The sequence below is a fragment of the Larus michahellis genome, chromosome 1, assembly GCF_964199755.1.
Source record: "Larus michahellis chromosome 1, bLarMic1.1, whole genome shotgun sequence".
Lineage (NCBI taxonomy): Eukaryota > Metazoa > Chordata > Aves > Charadriiformes > Laridae > Larus > Larus michahellis.
This window is the reverse complement of record NC_133896.1, coordinates 36,046,521-36,061,345: the sequence shown is the minus strand read 5'-3', so window position 1 is coordinate 36,061,345 and position 14,825 is coordinate 36,046,521.

The following is a 14,825-nucleotide window of genomic DNA, read 5'->3' as shown; positions in this document are numbered from 1 at the left end:
GAAACTTCAGTTTGATATAAAGAGGGAAAATACCAGAGGAACTCAGATTATTGTGTAGAGTAACAGCACCAGTAGTGAATAAATGGGATGACATTAGCACCTTTGTGTTGCACAGCTCAGAGGGGGGAAAGTCAAAGTGTTTCTGTGTGAGAAAGATACCAGATAAGAGAAGGCTGTGTATAAAAATCCAGGTGATTACAACTGCAGCAAAATGTTTGACTGTATAAGAGAAAACAAAGAACAACTATTATTGCCAGGCTATTATGGACCAGAAGCACAATATTTAGGTACAGCAAATTTGAAGAGATGAAAGCAGTTGAAGATTTTCACAAGTTACAGGCCTATCTGACAAAAAAATCAAGGTTGTCAACGGTGAAAACAGGAAGCCTTTGGTAGCATTTGGCAAATGTTTTTGTAAAAGCCTGCTAATTCATGGTTCGTGTTTCTCTCCTCCTTTAGATCATCCTCCATCCATAAGAGGATGAGGAACTAAAAAAGATTTTCTTTAGATCTGCCTGTCTTAATGTTCTCTTTCTTTCCTTTCTTTCTTATACTTTTTGGGAATAAGAAGATCTTTAAAATGCTTTGCAGCTTTCAATCAATGCCTTCTTCATTCTTGTCTTGCCTTTAGGAGTGTCTTTAATCTCACCAGTCTCACATGTATATTGAAAACATTTTATATGCAATCTTGATGCTCTGATAGATCATGTTTCTCTGAACAGTTGCTGACATTTAGATAGCTCTGTTGCATCCACTGCCAGTTAAATTTGAATTTTGGCTGGCTCAATGACACCAATCTTAATTATATTTTTATAAAGTTCATCTGTATATTGTTAGCCTAATGTGTACCCTCCAGTTTATGAAAAAAAATAAGTTGAGTAGACAAATGGCATCTTTTCTGGGATGCTACGAGCTAGCGGCTTTTGGCAGAATAGGTGACATAATGGAGGAGGGGGTGACATCCTCCATTGGACTTGATTTCAATTCTATTTTCCCTTTTAAAATTAGGAATACTTCCCTCTCTCCCTCCACCCTCCCTCAAAAAATAAATCTGTAATTAATAATAAAGTCAGGAGTTAAACAGGAAATCAAGGCTCCTTGTTCTTTCCCTGTGTATGGAAAGGGAAAAAAAAAGAACATTTGCTTTTAGAAACCACGTGATGTGCATAGTAAGACAGCTTGGGTTCTTTGTGTCTACATGGAAACCTTAAATTAAATCTCGATTCCTTTCCTTTTTCATCTTCATCTATTCCTTATTTGGCTTGACTACTAATGAATACCTTAGAAGAAATGTGGCAAACAAAAAGGCTTTCTTGCAACAAGCTTAACCTGTGCACATTTTCACCTTCTAGAAGTAAAAATTCTCTCTCCATGCTTCTGACCTATAGTAGCAAATTTTTTACAAAAGTAACATCAGAACTCCCCTCCTAGATTTAATTTATACTTTTTGCTTTCTACTCTATCAACACTCTTTCTGTAAAAGATAAACAATATGCTGATATGTTATTTCCTTCATGTTGAGGTTTTCTTGCTTCCCCTCCTATCATCAGCATTCATTCAAAACTGGTATTAAAAAGGCCTGCTTATACAAAATAATTAGATATAACAAAAAATAAAAAAGAGACAGAAATAAATCTTGCTTCTCTGACTGGCGTACATGGTAAGGTCAGTCGCTCCTGGTGACTCAGCTATGGTTGCTACCAGATTGAAGGCTATGTTTAGGAAAGCTGTGGGCACCCAGACCGAGGCCCCACGCAAACATATGGGCGTGCAGGCCTCTGGGTGCAGAGAGTGCCGAAGCCTGGCGCTGGCAACGGAGGGTAGCGGAGACAACACCTGTATAAGATGTGAACAGGTGAATGATCTGCTTAACCTGGTGGCCCAGCTGAAGGATGAAGTAGAGAGGCTGAGGAGCATCAGGGAGTGTGAAAGAGAGACTGACTGGTGGGCCCACTCCCTGAGAGTAGGGGAACAGGTTGAGGACCCGTGTAAATCGGAGGACCCTCTCCCCTCTTCTCACCAAGCAACAGGAGAGGATCTCAGAGAAGAGGGGGAATGGAAACAGGGCCCTGCTCGAGGAAGCAGGCGAGTCCCCTCCCAACCTCTCCCAGCTTCCCAGTTACCCCTGCAGAACAGGTATGGGGTCCTGCAAGAGGAACTGGCCGATGGAGAGGAGGATGGCACACCAAGACTAGAGAAGACAGAAAGTACACGTCACAGCGGACCCAACTTCACTACTAGCTCCAAAAGGAAAAGGAGAAAGGTCATAGTTGTGGGTGACTCCCTGCTGAGGGGGGCAGAGGGACCAATATGCCACCCTGACCCGCTACACAGGGAAGTCTGTTGCCTCCCTGGGGCACGGGTCAGGGATGTGACGAACAAACTCCCAGACCTAGTAAACCCCACTGATTATTACCCCCTGTTAGTATTTCAGGTGGGTAGTGATGAAATGGGCAGGAGGAGGCCGAAATCAATTAAAAGAGATTTTAGAGCCTTAGGGCAGCAGCTCAAGGGGTCAGGAACACAAGTTGTCTTCTCTTCTATCCCACCAGTGGCAACTGTGAATAAAGAAATTGATAGGAAGAGGCAACAGATTAACTTGTGGCTCCGGGACTGGTGTTACAGGCAGGGCTTTGTGTTTTTCGAACATAGGTGGCTATATGAGACACCTGGCATGCCATTGTCAGGTGGGACACAGCTGTCCCAGAGGGGGAAAAGAATTTTGGGGCAGGAGTTAGCAGGGCTCATTGACCGGTCTTTAAACTAGATATGAGGGGGGAAGGGGAGATACCTGGGTCTGTCAAGATTAAACCTGAGGAAAGCATGCCACAGTTTGAAGGAGACCACATTAGTGAGGACTCCCACTCTGACATTTCATCAGAGAAAGGTGATAGAAGTTTAGAAATTACTGCTAGAGAACATTGGGAAAACCCTTTCCTAGAAGGCGAAAAGGGTACTAGGCTAAGAGTTAACAAAGCTCATGGGCAGAGCTTTAAGCCAAAAGTTAAGGGGGAAGGGGATAAAACCAGGCCCGCTGGTAATGAACCTGAGTGTCAAGGGCCAAAGATCGGGGTGAAATCAGTAGCCCAGGTCAAGTGCATCTACGCTAATGCACGTAGCATGGGCAACAAACAGGATGAGCTAGAAGCCATTGTGCGGCAGGACAACTATGACATAGTCGCCATCACGGAAACGTGGTGGGATGATGGTCATGACTGGAATGCTGCAATGAGTGGCTATAAGCTCTTCAGAAGGAATAGGCAAGGAAGGAGGGGGGGGGGTGGCTCTGTACATTAGGGAGTTGTTTGACTCTATAGAGATAGACTCCAGTGATGAAGAAGTCGAGTGTTTATGGGTAAGGGTGAAAGGGAAGGCTAACAAAGGTGATTTTGTGCTGAGAGTCTGCTATAGACCACCCAACCAGGATGAGCAGGTTGATGAGGTATTCTATAAGCGTCTGGCTGCAGTCTCGCAAACGCCAGCCCTTGTTCTAGTTGGGGACTTCAACTTACCAGACATCTGCTGGAAATATAACACAGCAGAGAGCAGGCAGGCTAGGAGGTTCCTCGAGTGTATGGAGGATAACTTCCTGACACAAATGGTAGGTGAGCCTACCAGGGGAGGTGCCTTGCTAGACCTACTGTTCACAAACAAAGAAGGGCTAGTGGGGGACGTGGAGGTCGGAGGCCGTCTTGGGCTTAGTGACCATGAAATGGTTAAGTTTTCCATCCATAGTGAGGTAAGGAAGGGGGTTAACAAAACCTCCATCTTGGACTTCCGGTGGGCAGACTTTAGCCTGTTCAGAACCCTGGTTGGGAGAGTCCCGTGGGACGTAGTCCTGAGAGACAAAGGAGCCCAGGAAGGCTGGACGCTCTTCAAGAGGGAAATCCTAAAGGCCCAGGAGCAGGCTGTCCCCATGAGGCACAAAATTAAAGGCCGGGGAAAATGGCCGGCCTGGATGACAAAGAGCTCTTGATGGGACTTAAGGAAAAAAGGAAGGTTTACCACCTTTGGAAGAGGCGACAGGCAACTCAGGAGGAGTACAGAGATCGTGTTAGGTCATACAGAGAAAAAATCAGGAAGGCAAAAGCCCAGCTGGAACTCAACCTGGCAATTAACATAAGGGACAACAAAAAAAGTTTCTATAAATACATCAACAAAAAGAGAGTGACAGAGAATGTTCATCCCTTACTGGATGCGGGGGGAAACCTTGCAACCAAGGACAAGGAGAAGGCTGAGATACTTAATGCCTTCTTTGCCTCTGTCTTTAATAGTCAGACCAGCTACCCCCAGGGTGTTCAGCTTCTTGGGCTGGAAGATAAGAATGGAGAACAGGACAACTCCCCTGTAATCCAGGAGGAAGTAGTTAATGATTTGCTTATGCACCTGGACACGCATGTCTATGGGGCCAGACGGGATTCACCCAAAAGTTCTCAGGGAGCTGGCAGGAGAGCTCACCAAGCCTCTCTCCATTATCTATCAACAATCCTGGTCAACAGGAGAGGTGCTGGATGACTGGAGGGTGGCCAATGTGACGCCCATCTACAAGAAGGGCCGGAAGGAGGATCCCGGAAACTACAGGCCTGTCAGCCTGACCTCTGTACCGGGAAAGATCATGGAGAGGATCATCCTGAGTGAGCTCTCAAGGCAAGTGCAGGGCAGCTGAGGGATCAGGGCCAGCCAGCATGGGTTTATGAAAGGGAGGTCCTGCCTGACCAACTTGATCTCTTTCTATGACCATGTGACCCGCTTTCTCGATGAGGGGAAGGCTGTGGATGTTGTCTACCTGGACTTTGGTAAGGCCTTCGACACCGTCCCCCACGGCATTCTCCTGGAAAAACTGGAGAATCATGGCATAGACAAGTGTACCCTCTGCTGGATAAAAAACTGGCTGGATGGCCGTGCCCAGCGAGTTGTGATTAATGGAGCAAAATCTGGTTGGCAGCCGGTCACCAGTGGTCTCCCTCAGGGTTCAATTTTGGGGCCAGTCTTGTTCAGTATCTTTATTGATGATCTAGACAAGGGGATTGAATGCACCCTCAGTAAGTTTGCGGATGACACCAAACTAGGTGGGAGAGTTGATCTGCTTGAGGGTCGGAAGGCTTTACAGAGGGATCTAGACAGGTTGGATCAATGGGCCAAGGCCAATGGGATGAGGTTTAATAAGGCCAAGTGCCGGGTCCTGCATTTTGGTCACAACAACCCCGGGCAACGCTACAGGCTTGGGGAAGAGTGGCTCGAAAGCTGCCCGGCAGAGAAGGACCTGGGAGTGTTAGTGGACAGCCGGCTTAACATGAGCCAGCAGTGTGCCCAGGTGGCCAAGAAGGCCAATAGCATTCTGGCTTGTATCAGGAATAGCGTGGCCAGCAGGAGTAGGGAAGTCATCGTGCCTTGGTACTCGGCACTGGTGAGGCCTCACCTCGAGTACTGTGTTCAGTTTTGGGCCCCTCACTACAGGAAAGACATTGAAGTGCTGGAGCGTGTCCAGAGGAGAGCCACCAAGCTGGTGAGGGGTCTGGAGACCAAGTCCTATGAGGAGAGGCTGAGGGAACTGGGCATGTTTAGTTTGGAGAAGAGGAGGCTGAGGGGAGACCTCATTGCCCTCTACAACTACCTGAAAGGAAACTGTAGAGGGGCAGGGGTTGGCCTCTTCTCCCAAGGGAATAACGACAGGACCAGAGGAAATGGTACGAAGCTGCGGCAAGGGAGATTTAGATTAGATATTAGGAAGAATTACTTTACTGAAAGAGTGGTCAGGCACTGGAACAGCCTGCCCAGGAAGGTGGTGGAGTCACCATCCCTAGAGGTATTTAAGAAACGTGTAGACATGGCTCTTCAGGGCATGCTCTAGTGCCCAAGATTATTGGTTTGTGGTGGGGTGTTGTGTGTGGGGTTGTGGGTGTGGAGTTTAGTAGGTGGGGTAGGTGGGTGCTCTTTTTTTTTTTTTTTTTTTTTTGCGGTTGGACTCGATGATCTCAGAGGTCCCTTCCAACCACTAAGATTCTGTGATTCTGTGATTATCTGATGATTTACACACATGGAGAATCTGACTCATGTTTAAAAGGAAAGTCCACTGTGGATTGGAAAGAGAGAGTAAACTTCTCCACTGAAATGATTTTTATGATAGCCTTTGTCTCACAATGGTGTTTCACTTGGAAGACTTTGATAACCAGCACTTTCTCCCAAACCTATTCTAACCCTTTCTTCAAGCTTACATGGTATTTTAGAAGTTTTGCATGGATCCTGCCTCTGAAAAGGGCAAGGGAGGAAATAGACTATGCAATTGGAGGCCAACCTGTCATTACTGACCTTTTCAGGGAAGAATAGAAGGAAACACTCTATAATGACAGAGCTGTTTCTTTCCCTAAAATACCACATGCCTGGAATCCAGCATTCAGATTGGCTAGGACTGTGGTGTGTGTGCTCTGGTTAGATTGGTCAGATGGTATTGCTGTGGATCCATACTTCTGCTATCAGCTTTCTTGGAAATTCTAACTGAAAACCTAGATACTAATCAATCAGTTAAACACAAAGTTAGTACCTCGTGGGTTCCTGTTGGTTTTGGTTTTCTTTTCTTTCATCCCTTCTCATTGCTTATGATGTTGCATTCACACAGCATAGGATTAGCATCCTGAGACAGTTGCCTGTTACAGTACATGTTCGTATTTCAGCCTTGTTCCCACTGACTTCAGGATGACAGCTGGAAAAAAAAGAATTTGAAAAACAGACAAACAAGCAAAACCTCTCATTCATGCACTTTTAAGTGATTTGGGCTATTACAGTGTAAACACGCCGTGAATCCTACCAAAGCTTCACAGCAGCCCTTTTTAATTTGAGTTGTTATCCATTTTCACATCTGATAAAAACAGTGGATTCTTTTGCAGTAATGAGTGCCGTAATAAGAACTTATACCAAGGATATTGAACTATTTTAGAAAGTAATTGCTTTTCCAAGGCAGTACAACTAAATGAGGTTGAAAGAGGCTGAAAGAAGTAGGAGGCAGAAGTAATGAAGAAATTTGAGAGAAATTTCGAAGAAATACATTTGTTCTCATTCAGAGGATTGGTTGGTTAAGGGCATGATGAGGTAGAAGGAGGCATGGAACCGAATGAAAGTGATGACACGTGAGATTAGCAGCAAAGAAGAGCAATGAGAAAATAGCTGTGTGTGCTCATGTGGTCTGTCCCATGCATGGTGGGTGTTGCTATACTGTAACCACTGTGACTACATACAGGCATGCATATATCATACAGGTGTACCTAAAGTAGTTTTAAAAGACCTAGGTCAGGCAATGCTTATATGTGGTAATACTGGCATGTATGCAAGAAAGGAATTACAGGGATTTGGAAAAATCAGAAGAAAAACAGCTTCTTTGAGTAAAATCATAAATGCGATCTGCAGAAGTGATAAGTAGGGTAAGAGTATATTCTGAGGTCTTCAATTCCAATAGAGTGAAGACAGCAGAAACATGTGCATTTGTTAATATCAGATAAAATGAGGTGATGATAGTTTCTGTTCTGTAATTTGTATTTTGGGAGTTAGTCACTAAGCTAAAGTTAAGATTCCTAAATTTACTTCTGGTTAAAATATAGCATTCTGTCTGCTACTCTTTTTTTATGATTGCTTTAAGGCATGTAAGTTAGAATAAAACTTACGTTAATCAAAAATATATACAGACACTTGATGTGAAGTATACACTGAAGTGAACGCAAGTGCCACAGCTCTACTGTGTTTCTGTGCCTGTTTATGCCAGTGTGCATCTTGTGGTTTCTGCATGTAGTCATCTCCAAACTCCCAGAGCCACTTCATGCTACATTCACCTCCATGCATTGCTTAAAGAAGCACATGACAAAACAGTGATGGTGTCTATCAGGCTTGCATGGGCAATGCTTTACGTCATGGTTATATAAAGGCAGTGTTCCTGTAGCACTGATGATCTTTTTGAGCCTGATGAGCATCACTGTAAGATTGCTTTGGCATGAGGCACTGTATAATTTGAAATTGCTGCTAAACAAAAAGTTTCATTTTAATTTCAGTTTCTTTCTGAATTCTGGAAAAACAAAACTAAGGGAAAAAAGGACGGAGTGTTTATTCACAGGGATTTAATCTTCTTCAAGAGGTCATTACAAGACCCGAAAAGAGAACAAAAATTCTTAGCTACAATACCGAGACTTCACATTTCTGGTGAAATTACACCAAGTAAGTAAGCTTAAACCTGACCAATTAACTAAAGTGTGGGATGTGAAAGGGATGGTACTGTGAGAGACAATGTAAAATCATCCCTATTTTGTAAAAATAAATAAGAATAAATTGGCTGAGAAGAGTAGTGTTGCTGGGAGTCTCTTCCATGCCTGTAACAGCAGGAGTGGCTGAAGGCAGAAGCAGTGCAGAACAAGGTCTGCTGCTGAAGACTGGTGTGTGTCAGACCACATAGAAAAATATGCAGTTTGGGGCCTGCCGTGATCACATTTACATTTACATCTGCCTAACGCCTGTCCTGTTTGAAATCCGTGTCAGGTTCAAGGCAAAGACGGCAGCTCTGCTGACATATCTGATCTAGTTTTAATGTATTTGGCCAAGCACTACTGGAAGTTCAACAGGTGTTACTATTCATTCAGTGTTGCCAGTTCTTAATAATTTAATGTAACACATAGAATATTTAGAAATATTAAAATATAAATGAGTTTGCAGAAAAGATTTCTTCCATGAAAATATTGAAAACAACATATGAATAAACCCTAAGAATGCAGAAATCATAAAGTAAATCAAATGCAAAAGATACCATTTTGTAAAATCTTATACAGTTATAAGCTTGCTTATAACTTTTGAATGCCTGTAACTTTCGATATTGTATTGAAACACTAGATGAAATATTGCTTTGAAACAATTCTCTCATGAAAACCCAAGTCAAGAACTATTTGATGAGGGGCCATCCAGAGTCCCCTGGTTTAGACACAATTGACTCCAACAGGCACTAGTGGAATCAATACAGCAATTGGGGTTTTGCCTTTATGAAAAGCTTCGATTACATTCTTTTATCACTTGGATTTATTTTGGAGACAGTACTTTATTCTTGTCAAATTCAGATATGTTATACCAAAAAGTCTGTTTACTACATGAAAATCCCCTGTGCCAGTCACTGTGCAGCTACTTTGATGTGGTTTAAACGTTGTTTTGATATTTGAAAAACAAACTCAGTTATTATACATTGTTCTCCTGAAAAGAGATATGATGCACTTACGACTTCATAAATTGAAAGGGACACTGTCTATCTCAGGCACAGCAGTAAATGTCAGATGTTGCTATTAAACAAAGGTTGCCCTTTATGGATCTTGTAAGATGATGAAGAAATAAAGATGGCTACAGGCAATCTGCAAGATGATTATTTTAAAGCCATTTTAGTCTAAGCTTTTAATTAAATTAGTACACTAAGCAGCCTTCTCCACTTTCCCATGACTTCTGCTATTGGGATCTTTAGATTAAACAGCTTTAGGATGTCATATGTTGACTTTTCCCATACATTTTTTCAAATGTATCAACTAGGAGAGACCTGGGAGGCGTTCACCTATTAATTTATTCCTTTGTTTGCAATGTACAAAAATAGGGGAAAAGTTCAGAGTTTACTGCTACATCTGTGTATGCAGATCATTTACTGAAGAAAGGCAAAGCTTGGCAAGGCGTATCTATTCTTCAAGGCATAAGGTTTGACTGCAGATTTTGTTCTATGTAGGGTGGCGCTTGATTAGTGGTAAGACAGTGTTGGGTGTTGGGTGGGGGGACAGGTTTTCTTTATGAAGTTTTCCTCAGCCCATTGCTAAGCTGGAGCAATATCATGCAAGCTGAAGTGGGTTGTGTGGAGTACTCATCCAGTCATTAAAATGTTAAATTAAAATGTCCATGTTAAAACACATGGACAAAATAAATTTTTGAATGTGTACAGATGCGCTTGTAAAATTATTCACATATTAAGTCCAGTCCTGATCAACCTGGAGAACATATGGTTCCTTATGGACCCCTTGACATAGCACTGCCTAGCACATGCAGATTTAAGACAGAAGAGTCATCTTTGACTTTGTGTATATAAAGTGTAGCACATCAAATCTTAGTCTGTGAACAGTACTAGAAGGTTGCCATTTCTGCTAGCACTATTATTAGCACTACTGCTAGTGCTACTGTTAATACGCACGAAATTACCTAGAAAATTAATGGTGAAGTAAATTGTTATGGCATAATACTAAACGAGGAAGCAAACATGAAGTCTAATTTTTGCCTTCATTCACAGTGATCCAGATAGTCTAAGGAACAATTTCTAAGTTAGCTTTTCCTGATTTCAATATACATCTAGAAGTAATTTTTTTCCTCTAATATACGTACTGGAAGACTAAATAATGCCAAGTCTCTGAGATACATATTACCCTTTTGAACACTGAGTTATCCTTGTTTAGCTTGACTAATCAGCTTCCAACTTGATACATTCTGGAATGTCTACCATTGTTGCTTAAGAAAAAAGGGAAACTTTTTTTTAAAACTCAACTAATTTTATTCTATTATTTTAATTTGATTTAATTAATTGTCTTAATACTCAAACTGGTTAAATAACTGTTTCTTTTAACTGTTCGTCCATATCAGATTGCTATAGTTTCTTAAACAGTTTCCTTCTACTGTGCTTAGTGGTGAGGTTATGGTGTGAGATATAAAATACTGATCCTATTGAAACAAATTTGTGACTTTTCTCCACTTTAGAACTTTAGTGAGGACTAAACACAATTCACAGAATGCAAATTTCCTTTTACCCTTCTGGGTTCCTTAAAACAATGAACAACATTTCTGAGTTAAGAGGATTTTAGTTCCATACTGACAATTAGTTTGCTGCTAATAGATAGAAGTTTGCCTCAGAATTCCTGAAGAATGGTAACCTATATAATCATATATGTTGGAAAAGAAAGGGAGGAAATCTAGCGTTTATTTCTTGCAGGCATCTCGAAAGTAAGGTATTTGAGGATTTTTTTCAATCTTTCTGTGTCATTTCTGATGCATCCTTTCTTTTCACTCTGTATTTGTGTTTTGCCTTCCTAGATTGTAAACTGTGGAGAAAAGTGGGTTTATGATTTTACACAGTACTTACAATCATGAAGATGCTGTATCAGGATAAGTAGCAAATAATAGCATCTGTTGTCAGCATTCAACTAGACGAACGTTTTAAGATACAAACTTGTCAAAAAAAACATAATCACTATTGAAGGTGACATCTCTTTTACTTATTGAGAAATAATACCCAAAATATCACTACATACACTTTGTTTCAGGTTTTCTCTCTGACTTATAGCACTCATTTATGTCACATACCTAATCAGAATGTCTGATATTTCTGTGACAGGGATTTATAATGCCAGTTTAGTTTCACTTATGCAGTACAAATTCTCTAAATCTAAAGTTATATTTGCATTTTACTACAAGTGGTAAGATACACGAATGAGAGTAACATGAGCAAATATTCCTATCTTTTTCATTCATGATTAAAAAGTATGGAAAAAAAATATTTTTGGTAACATGACTGAAAAATTGTTTTTTTCATTCAAATTGTCTAAAGCACAAAAAGATAAAGTTAGGTGGGTCTCTTTCCTTACTGTTTCTATAGATGAGTATTTATGAAGGATTAGAATGATTAAAAGGCTGATATTTAAGTATATGCTCAATTATCTAGTATGAAGAGAAGCATGTTGTTGAAAAGACCTTTTAGGAATATGTTCATTCTGATCGATTAATGCCAGTAACACAAATCACAGAATGAGAGAACCATAGAATGGTTTGGCTTGGAAGCGACCTTAAAGATCGTGTAATTCCAACCACCCTGCTGTGGACAGGGACATCTTCCACTAGACCAGGTTACTTGAAGCCCCATCCAACACTTCCAGGGATGGGGCCTCCACAACTCCTCTGGGCAACCTGTTCCAGTGGCTCACCATCCTCACAGCAAAGAATTTTTTCCTCATATCTGATCTAAATCTCCCCTCTTTCAGTTTAAAACCATTACCCCTCATCTTATCACTTCTTATCACTACACTCCCTGATAAAGAGTCCCTCCCTATCTTTCCTGTAGGCCCCCATTAAGTACTGGAAGGCTGCTGTGTCAGCTATCTTTCTATAGAAAAGCTTTTAAACACTAAACTGTTCTTTTGTACTTATCCCATGTAAAATGTGAAACTTTTACAAGTATTGAACTGGAGTTTCAGATAAAGACTTTTAAAAAGTATTATAAATAAAGTCAGAGTAAAAACAGGGAAAACAAAAAGTATTTTCAGTTTAATCCTAGATGGTTACTGGCTAGCTGTGACCTTGGGAAAGACTGAACTTCCTTGTACCAGCTCCGTCCCTAAGCTTAATTTGTGAGTAAATAGGGCACAAAAGGCTGCTTTTAATATCCTGTGTGATAAATTCGACAAGTCCCACCACCCTTTTTTACTATTAAATATTTCTGAAACATGTAATTTTTTTACACCAAAGTCCTTTTTCCTTCTCAGACTATCGAATCCCTGTGCCTAAGTTTTAAGGCTGGGAATACAGCCAGATTTCTGGCAGATCATTCCAATGTAGTTCAATATGAAATTGCCACAGCAAATAATACGGCCTCAAGTCTTTAGTTCTCCTAATTGGGCCATATGAGATGGTAATGCCTTTCTTGTCAGGGCTTATTATTTTAAAATGTGAATATAAGGGGAAAGTCATCAGGATTCATTTTGATTTTATTTAATTTGTCTTGAGTGTTGTCAGAGAGCACTGAATAATTCAGTTTTAGGTCCTCAGGGAAGAGACCTTATCATCTACATAAGCAAAAAGTGATTTTTCAGATACTTATGATATTAAGCATTAAAAACTTAGGGAAAGAAATGTGTATATTAAGGTGTATGGAATTTATAAAGGATCTGTCATTTATATAGCAAGTGTAATGAATACTACCTTACATTTCTAGGTAGTCACAACTAACCTTTGATTTCTTATGTGAAATAAAAGAACAGCTTTTAAGAATCCACCATCTACTTTTATCTATAGAATATTTAGACGAGGAACAATATGTATTTTTCCGAAATGAATTAATAAGAATCTATATTCCAATATTCCACCAATGAATACTATGTGAATCTGTAATAATTGCCCTCTTAACCCTTTTAGATAATGATACAAATAACCTCATACAGCAATTTGTTCATTAGACCTCATGTCTAATGGACGAGTGGATATCCTCAGGGGCTGGTATTGGGACCGGTGCTATTTAACATCTTTTTGGTAACATGGGCAGTGGGATTGAGTGCACTCTCAGCAAGTTTACTGATGACACCAAGCTATGTGGTGCAGTTGACATGCTGGAGGGAAGGGATGCCATCCAGAGGGACCTGGACAGGCTGGAGAGGTGGGCCCATGCCAGCCTCATGAAGTTCAACAAGGCCAAGTGCAAGGTCTTGCACATGGGATGGGTCAATCCCAAGCACACATACAGACTTGATGGAGAATGGATTGAGAGCAGCCCTGAGGAGAAGATCTCTAAGGTCCCTTCCAACCCAACATATTCTATGTGACTCTGTGATTCAAGTTTAATGAATACAGACCTACTGTACTATCTCCTTTCTGTAATCTTGTTTTGGACAAAAGTTAGAGTAGGCTTGTGTATTTATTCTGTAAACACTGATTTTTGTTGTGCCTTACAAATTTTGGCCAATGTTGGCAGTGTCACTGGCACAGGGGAACAGTCTAATCAGAACTGCTTTAGGGATGTAGATGCCTCATGGTGTTCTTGAGGTAGGCCTTGCCCACATATTGCTGCTCATCAGGGTTGCAACATACTCATCAGGCTCTGCTGGTGAATACAAAACAGATAGAAATTATTTCTTGAAATCATTTTGCACCTTGGTAAGCACTAACATGCTCTTGTCGATAATTATACTGTTGTCCTAAAATCTCACAGTAAAATAAATAAATAAGTCTCACAATAAAACATTTTATTTTGAAATCTGTTGAAAATCAGATGATGTCTGACAATGTCAGCTTGTATGAAACAATAGCAGTGAAGGATTTCTAGCCTTTGTTGTTACAAAGAAACAAGTTCTTTCCATTTATTGGTTTCTTATAAAAATGTATTTAATATATATGTAAAATAAAGCCAGAAAATGGTGTAAGATAATCATCAAGACACAGGCTATGTATCAACTGATCAGAGAATATCAAGGAAAGGCACAACAGGAATGGAGAGGAATAGAGTGACAGAATGCTGGAATACAGAGCCCTCTTGATCCTGCAGGGTGGGAAAATGAATGTAGCTACTACCCAACATTTGAATAAACCAGCAAAAGCTGAGTGCTGCACAACCATTTTGTCATTCTGTCCAGGAGAAATAAAAGAGCAAATGCAGCAAAGGAATCCAGTGAGAATTTCAGTAATGAGGAACGGTTCACGGATTCCATAAAGCAGTTGTCACAGCAGACAGGGTGAAGATCAGCATACTGTCAGCGAAGTGGAGTGTGGATAATGGCTGCCAACAATGCAGAGTTGGTCGTGAGAGTGGATATATAACAGAGGTCAAAAGTAGACTTCTGAATTTCAGGCTAAAGGAGACAAAATTCAAAAGTGACAGGAAGCCTGTTATGATGGCTAATATTTCGTACTTTTTAATCAAGCAGGAGTGTTGGTGGTTGGAAGAAGAAGAATGTGTTCAGAGTAATCTTATTCTGTCTGAAAGAAGTAGGTGTACCAGAACAAGAGGTCACTCATCATAAGGCTGGGAAGGGGCTCTGAGCCAGAGAAGAAGTAGCAGGAGAGGTATGAGACCAAGT